Source organism: Gossypium arboreum, chromosome 13 (genome assembly GCF_025698485.1).
Source record: "Gossypium arboreum isolate Shixiya-1 chromosome 13, ASM2569848v2, whole genome shotgun sequence".
In the NCBI taxonomy this organism is placed as follows: Eukaryota; Viridiplantae; Streptophyta; class Magnoliopsida; order Malvales; family Malvaceae; genus Gossypium; species Gossypium arboreum.
Window position 1 is genome coordinate 68,206,187 of NC_069082.1, and position 9,248 is coordinate 68,215,434.

Below are 9,248 nucleotides of genomic sequence, written 5' to 3' on the forward strand. Positions count from 1 at the left end.
ATGTTCCTTTCCTATTCTTCGAGGCGGGAACAATGGTCTTCTTACCACGTGAGGATGACAATGTACCTGCATTGAAAAATCGAAGTTCAACCAATATGCCCCACCAACAGTATGGAAAATCAAGGCTAAATATAAATATTTTATGAGATTTACGTACAAGATGATACAAGCTAAAACCACTCAATATATCAAGTTAGAGGATTATGGAAATAATGAATGCATCTAGGTAGGCATAAATTTCATGGAAACAAGGAAAAATGAAAGAGTATAGCATAATGTAGTAACTAAAATGACAAAAATGTTCATTAAACAAGCATGAGTATTTTAATATTCTAACTATGAATATTCATTCAAAATAGTTCAATATAGCAAAGGAATCATGAAATAAGCAACATATTTAAAGAAAATAGAGAGAAAAGAGTAAACAAATGCAAAAAGAAGGAGCTTGGGGCGTCGGAATTAGTGTTGTAGGGGACACACGGGCGTAGGGGATAGGGCGTGTGAAGTTTTAGCGGCTAGGGTTAGGGTTTTTTGCGGAGGGAGATGATGAATAGTGAGGGGTTTATATAGATTTTGGGGCACACGGTTGTGGGACATGCTCGTGTGGCCTAATTTTTGCCCGTGTGTTTCGCAAATTTTGAATTTGGGAGCGTCTGACATTTGGCCCACGATCGTGTTCTTTGGGCGTGTGGGTGCACACGGCCATGTCACACGGCCATGCCTTACTTCTTTCGCTTTTCTCATGCCTGTGTACATAGGTCCACGCCCGTGTTCATTTTGATAGTGTCGACCACGGGTGGATGGCACAGGCGTGTCACACGCCCATGTTACATTCTCAGTTTCAACCACGGTTTCGAGGCACGGGCGTGTCTCACGCCCATGTTGTTTTGGCAGTTTCGTCCATGGCCATGTCACATGGCCATCGCAACTTATCGCATTCTGTGTTAGGGAAAAAATCTTGCCCTGTTTTCACACGACCTAATGCACGCCAGTGTGCCTGGCTGTGTCGCCCTTTGAAAGTCTGCGTTCCATGATTCGGTTAGTATGTTAGATGTTAAAAACTAAAATTTTAAAGAAATTAACACTGTTATTACTCGGGTTGTCTCTCGAAAAGAGCTTATTTATAGTTTAAGCTTGACTTACCTCTCTTCTACATGGTCAAGGTGGTGCAAGGAGTTTACACTCCTCACCCTGCTATCAACTTTATCAACATAAGGTTTAAGACGGCTATTATTTACCTTAAATGTGCCGAATTTGGGATGAATTACCTCGACTGTACCATATGGGAAAATACTAAGTACCATAAGACGAATCTCTTCACTAGGTTCACGAGTGGCAATGTGAGGATCTGCTGCACTAGTAGTACTTTGTCTCTAACCTTAAGTTGATTTGGTGAGGTATTGAGCTTGTGATGTCTCAGTTTCGGTTTATCGGATGTTCTCGATTTCTGTGTCCGCTATTCATTTAGCTCTTCGATTTGTAACATTCGTTCTTCATAGATATGTCCTTTGTTGTTGTTTGAACAGGGCTATATGTATTCTTCAAAACTGTTTCCTGCATAGAGGGTGTCACCACATGATCAGTACTAGTAGAATGATTTATACAACCACCTTCAATATTTGATGTGTTATTAGAATTACGAGCTTGAAGGGTGATTGTTTTGTCTCCCACACGAAACGTGAGTTCATCTGTACCAACATCAATAATGGTTCTAGCAGTCGCTAAAAAGGGTCATCCTAAAATTAAAGGTGTGTTACTATCTTTTTCCATGTCTAGAACAACAAAGTCTATTGGGTATATAAATTTATCGATCTTAACAAGAACATCTTCAATGATACCCCTAGGAAATCTAATGGTTTTATCAGCCAATTGAATGCTCATCCTAATTTGTTTGGGTTTCCCAAGTCCTAGCTATTTAAACATTTTATAAGGCATAACATTAATGCTTGCCTCTAAGTCAGCCAATGCATGATGAAAATATAAACTACCAATTAAATAAGGACCTGTAAAACTCCCTCGATCCTTAAATTTGTTGGGTAGCTTATTCTGTAATACGGCTGAGCAAACTGCATTCAACTCCACATGCGACGCCTCATCCAACTTTCGTTTATTTGCTAAAAGCTCCTCTAAAAACTTGAGTGCGTTTGGCATCTGCGAAAGGGCTTCAATAAATGGTAAATTAATATGTAGTTTCTTTAAAAGTTTAAGGAATTTACCAAATTTTTCATCTGATCGGTCTTTCCTTGTTTCATTGGGGTATGGCACATGAGGTTTATATTCTGTACTCATCAGCTTTGGGTTATTTTGGCCTACCTCATTCTTACCTTTACTTACCACCGTTTCTGGTCTTGGTTTTGCAACTAACCCTTCCTCATCTTGAATGGCAATCGCATTGAGTTGCTCCCTTTGGTTAGATTCAGTGTTGTTTGGCAGGCTACCTTGTGGTCATTCGAAAATCAGCTTGGTGAGCTGTCCAATTTGAGTTTTGAGCCCCTGGATTGATGCTTGTTGATTTTTAAGTGTCGTCTCGATATTCTGAAAATGAGTTTCTGACACGAAAATGAATTTGGTTAGTATCTCCTCAAGGTTCGACTTTTTCTCCTGCTGGTACGGTGGTTGCTGAAAGCCTGAAGGGGGTGGTGGTCTCTGATTTCCTTGGTCTCCCCATGAAAAATTTGGGTGGTTCTTCCAACTTGCATTGTAAGTATTGCTATAAAGATTATTTTGAGATCGAGGATTGTTACCCATGTAATTTAAAAGCTCATTCTCCATGTTGTGGCCATAAAGTGGGTATTCTGAACTACTTGATCCACCTCCACTCGCTTCGCACTGCATTATTGGGTGAACCTGTGAAGAACTAAGGAAACAATCAATTTTCTTATTCAAGAGTTCTACCTGATTAGAGAACATGGTGACTGAATGGACGTTATAAACCCTGGCTGCTTTTGTTGGCTTTGTCCTCATGACTTGCCACTGATAATTATTCAATGACATCTCTTCTATAAATTCATAAGCATCTTCAGGTGTCTTATTATTGATGGTTCTGCCAGCGGCTGCATCGATCATCTGTCGAGTCGAAGGATTCAGGTCATTATGAAACGTTTGAACCTATAGTCAGAGTGGTAACCCATGGTGAGGGCATCTTCTCAAGAGGTCATTGTATCTCTCCCATGCATCGTAGAGTGTTTCTAAACCCATCTGCACAAAAGAAGAGATACCATTACGTAATTTAGCCGTTTTAGCCGGTAAAAAATATTTTTATAAAAACTTTTCGGTCATTTGTTCCCAAGTAGTGATTGACCCCCGTGGCAACGAATTCAACCACTATTTAGCTTTATTTCTCAATGAAAAGGGAAACAACCAAATGCGAATGGCGTCATTAGAAACGCCATTTATTTTAAAAGTGTCGCAAAATTTTAAGAAATTTGCCAAGTGAGTGCTAGGATCTTCATCCTGCAAACCATCAAACTGAACAAATTGATGTATCATTTGAATTGTGTTAGGTTTTAGTTCAAAAGTATTTGCAGCTACAGCGGGTCTAACTATGCTCGATTCAGTTCTTGTTAAAGAAGGTTTAGCATAATCATACATAGTACGCAGAGCAGGATTCTGATTAACAGCAATGGCAGGAGGTAGTGGATTTTCTTGGATTTCAGCCATCTCCTCGGTTGTGGTTGAAGTATCGTCCTCTTGCTCTTCCTTCGTGTATCATAAGCTTTGCCTTATTTCTCTTCAATTTCTGCGAACTGTGCGATCAAGCTCACTATCAAACAGTAACGGTCCTGACGGGTTTCTTCTGGTCATAAACTAGAAAAACCTGTCAGAAGAAAATAAATGAAAAATTAGAATAGAAAATAAAAATTTAAATTGCAATAAAAGTAAAATGGCTAAAGTAATAAAATCGAGTGTTCCTAATATCCTAGATCCTCAAAAATGGCGCCAAAAACTTGATACGTGATATTCGTGACAGGTTTTAAAGATTTATGAATGAATCCCTCTTGAGACTAACGTATTAGCACAATTAAGGCAAGTGTACCTATCGAACAGTAGTATAGTTCAGCAAGACCGGATTGTCGAACCCAAAGGAACTACGAGTACTAGTATTTACATCCTTTTTATTATCTAGCCTAAAAATTAAGAGGATTGGTTATCTAAACTAATTATTAACTAATAATACACAAAAATAAAATTTGGGAAAATACTTTTGGGAAAATTCGATTGATTAAGACAATACCTAAGGAAAAATCCACCTAGACTTCACTTGTTATTTGACTCTCAATCAGACGATTTATTCATCTGACTTGATCCATGGAAATCCCTAAGTTATATTATTATCTCTCTCGGGACTAATAACGTCTAACCCTAGGCTGAATAATTGGAATCTCTTTCTAATTAACACCCTAGGATTGCATTAACTCGATCTATGGATTCCTTTATTAGGTTTCACCCTAATCCGGCAAGATCTTATCACCCTATCTCTAGGCGTGCAATCAACTCTGCTTAATTATTACAAATTTACTCTTAGGCAGGGTCTATTCCTTCTCTGCATAAGAGCTTAACTTGAATCAATATCTTGGAATATCAAAACAAGAATTAAGAACACATAATTAAGAACAAGTCAAATATATATCATACAATTCAGATAATAATAACAAGATCCGTCTTGGGTTTCATTCCCCTTAGGTATTTAGGGGGTTTAGTTCATACTTATGAAAGAAAACATCTCAAAAGCATAAAGATAACAAAACATGAGAAAACCCAAAACTCTTGAAGGAACTGGAAGGGAGATCTTCAGTCTTGATGATGAATCCGACTTCTGAGATGGATCAATCAGCTTTCCTTGAGTAATTCTTTGCTTCCTACTATGCGTCCCCTTCTAAGTGCCTCCTAAGGTGTTTAAATAGGCTTTTGAATGCCTAAGAGCCTCCAACATTGGCCTTTTCCGAATAGGGTTATACTTGGGCTCTGCAAGGACACGTCCGTGTGACACACCCATGTACGATTACTCCAGGAACGGGCATGTAGTATACCCGTATAAGTCGTGCTTCAATCCTGCCAATGGGACACAACTATGTGACACACCCGTGTGAGAAAGTCCAGGCCGTGTTGATTTCTCATGTGGGTCCATTTTCTCCATTTTTGGCCCGTTTCTCGCTTTTTTTACTCTCCTATGCTCTTCTAAGTATAAAATATGAAATTAAAGGATTAGGAGCATCAAATTCACCAAATCTAAGGAGAAACCATTCATAAATAGGCTAAGCATGGGATAAAAATATGTATAAATTACGGTTTATCAGTAGCTCAAAAATATTTAAAAAAGCGCTATGATGCCTACCTTGCATACGTACTGGATACAAAAGTGTTAGAATTAAAGATTGAATCCATACCTGTTTTCTGTGAGTTTTCGGATGTATTTCTAGAAGAATTACCAGGTTTATTACCGATTAGAGAGGTTGAATTTGGTATTAAATTAGTACCAGGAACTACGCCGATATCGATAGTTCCATATAGAATGGCTCCAATAGAATTAAAAGAGTTGAAAGCTCTGTTACAAGAATTGACAGACAAAGGTTTTGTTCAACTGAGTTAGTCTCCCTGGGGTGCACCGGTATTGTTCGTGAAAAAGAAAGATAGAACTATGAGAATGTGTATTGATTATAGACAATTGAATAAAGTGACTATAAAGAGCAAAGACCCTCTACCATGGATTGATGACTTATTTGGTTAGTTGAAAGGGGCTACAGTATTTTCAAAGATTGATTGGAGATCGTGTTACTATCAGTTGTGAGTTAAAGAGTTGGATATGCCAAAAATCGCTTTCAGAACAGCCTTTTGATTTAACTAATGCTCCTACCATTTTTATGGACTTGATGAATCTAATATTCAGACCGTATTTAGACAGATTTGTTGTTGTATTCATTGACAATATTCTAATCTATTCATGAGATGAATCTGAGCATACCGAGCACTTGAGAATTTGTTACAAACTCTACGAGAAAAGCAGTTATTTGCAAAGTTCAACAAATGGGAGTTTTGGCTCTGAGAGGTTGGATTTCTGGGGCATATTATTTCATCTGACAGCATAAGAGTTGACCCGAAATTGTTGATTGGAAATCTCTAAGAAATGTGTCTAAATTCCATATTTTTCTGGGTTTAGCGGGCTATTACCGAAGATTCATGAAAGGATTCTCAATTATTGCGACACTAATGACTCAATTGCTATAAAAAGATGTGAAGTTTGAATGGTCGAAAAAGTGTCAATAGAGTTTGAACTGTTGAAAGCACTCTTAACAGAGACACCAATTGAAAGCACTATAAAGCTTACTCTGTTTCTTTTTCTATGTTTTATAAATATTCATTAGCTTGCTCGTTTCGGACAAGTTGGAGTTGCACATCACACTATCCAATTCTCGATTGGTACCTTTTGAACTTGTGAATTTGTAAATATGGCATGTATAAGCTAATTTAAAGAATGATAGTTATGTTACTTTATATCATGATTTTGGTATATCTTTATATATAAATTAAGCCATGTGATTTGGCTTACTTTGATGTTATGTTTTGGTTGAGTTGAAGTGTTAATTATGGTATGTTTTGGCAAGGAATGCTGGAATAAAATTATGTAAGTAAAGTCCTAATATGTGTTTGTTAAGTGAATGGATTATGCATGTTGTTAAATAGGTATTTGGATATGTAATTGGTAGGTTTGATATGGCTTGTAATGGGTATTGAAATGAATATTTTGGCTTCCTATTGAGCTGAGAAAATGTGGTCATTTATGGTTGTAAATACTTGTGATTTTAGGGTGGCAAAATGGCTTTGCAAATAGCCTATTTTTGTCCACACAGACAGGGACACGGGCATGTGTCTCAGCCATGCGACACACGGTTACTTTGCACGGCCATGTGTCCCTTGGGGTACCCTACGATTTAAAGTTACTATACCCTGTAGTTTTGATACCGCCTAGACACACGAACGTGTCTATTGGTCGTGTGTGGCACACGAGCTGATACATAGGCGTGTGGTCGGCCGTGTGGTGCAAGCCAGTATGTATGCCCTGTTTTCACACAGCTTTCGAGAACTTTAATATCTCCCAGTATACTGCTCATATGGTCGTTTCGTTTCGTCCATATAAAAATAGATTCATCAAGGATCAGTTCCATAATTTACTCACTATTTAATTCTACTTATACTATTTTTAGTGATTTTTCAATCTCATCTCATCTGCTGTCCGCAATAGCAGTTATTGCGATGAGACTATGCCAATTTCATGAATTTTTCCTTGGCCTTAATCATCCATCATACATGACACAAATTATGGCCACCTTAACAAAATTTGAGTTTCTAAGACTCGTGGCTATAGGTTCTAGCATCCCACTCGACGACCACATAGGCCATTTTCACATGGCTTAAAGTTTACAACCCACAATTCGACAAAATATAATAGCCTATACATGCCAAATGTTCTTCAACAACAAAAAACAATACCACAAGATTTCAGCCGGTGTGATGACTTCAACGACGGTTCCGAGCACGCAACAATACGAGTCCAAGAGACCTAAAATGGGTGACAAGAAAACACCGAGTGAGTTTACAACTCAAGAAGTCATAAGCATTCGTCAATCCATCGATAAAGTTACTACTACATGTACAACAAATGAGGCTAGGTACTCGTCCATATCGAATCTATACCATAATACCTCGGACCTTTTGGTCCAATCTCGTACCAATTCATACATCCACATTTCATATTCTACACAACAAGATAATCGAAGCATTTTACACATTAACTCATTTTCCAGCACAACCATACAATTTCAATCATCACATAGATTTAAGGCTTACCAAATTCAACCCCAAGCATGAACGTATTACCTATTCGTCATGAGCTCAAGGTACTTACCCGATCCATTGTCCATACTCACTCGATGGAGACACACCCTCCATATAATTGTTCGATTGGAGATATTTATATATATATAGAGTACGCACACGGTGCTTAATACTCGATTTCGCACACTTAGTGCCATGCGATTTAGGCCCGCACACACAGTGCCATGCCCTTCGAGCTCGCACACTTAGTGCCATATATTTCCAGCATGCACACTTAGTGCCATATATTTCCAAGACGCACACTTAGTGCCAATCTCATCACCGTACACACGTATTGCCCAGACACTTAGTGCCGAAAGCAAACTTTCTACACATTTCACTATTTCTTTTACATTCAACAATTGTCATCACTCCATACACATACATTTTCATTTATATATATATATCATCCCATTAAACACAATTGCATAAATTTTACAATCATTTAAGCAATATCAAATACGTGCTTAATGACTTACCTCGTGTTGGGTAAAATAGTTCCAAGTCGGCTACTCGATGACCTTCGTCTTTCCCTTGCTTGATTCTCCTTCTTTAACTCCTTGAGCTTAATCAATAAATCACTAGTTTAACCATCTTGCTAAACATTCATAATTCAACTACACATGCATATGTATGCTTGTATATTCGGCAACCATTCTTACTAATCGTCCATTTGGTCGATTATACACCTAACCGAATATGCACCAAAACTTGATTCAACATTACCTACATACTCACTTTAATGGCGAATATATATATATATGTACAATGTCAACTAACATCTTTTAATCACCTAATTTCATCTCATGAACATTTAATCAAATTTTCCCAATCTAGCATATTTTCACATCCATTTGTAACATCATGTACAAACACATATACACATATATCAAAACACAAATTTTTACCTATCATGCAACAAGCATAAATCGCACTTATGAGCATGCCATGGCGAATACATCCCACACCATCCCCTTTCAATTTTTGGTCATGGTTAAACAAAGAAAACTCCATGTCTTACTCAAGAATGCTAAAAGAAATTTCAAGAGTAGTCAATCCATCATTACATGTATCATCAACAAGCTTCACATTTAGCATGCAATGGCTTTAACACAATATCAACCTTGGCCAAATACCATTTCCATGGCATAACAAGGATTTGAACCATGGGCTAACATGAACATCAAGTTAGCAACTAAAACATGCATGAATCTCATGACACAACCTCAAACATACCTTAATCTTGACACAAGTATGACCAAATCTCCTTCTAGTTCTCTTCTAAACCAAGCATGAAGCAAAAATCCTTCCTTTTCCCTTAGTATTTTCAGCCAAGATTTTGAGAATGGATGAACAATTTTTTCCTTTCTTTTCCT

At 37.7% G+C, this 9,248-nt stretch overlaps 1 non-coding gene across 1 annotated transcript; it reads left to right on the forward strand.

The window, feature by feature from the left end:
• The first annotated feature begins 3,124 nt into the window (after positions 1–3,124).
• On the forward strand, positions 3,125–3,231 carry LOC128287694 (small nucleolar RNA R71). Its single transcript, XR_008278394.1, has one exon. It is a non-coding gene; the product is annotated as a small nucleolar RNA R71 (small nucleolar RNA).
• The last annotated feature ends 6,017 nt before the right edge of the window (positions 3,232–9,248 follow it).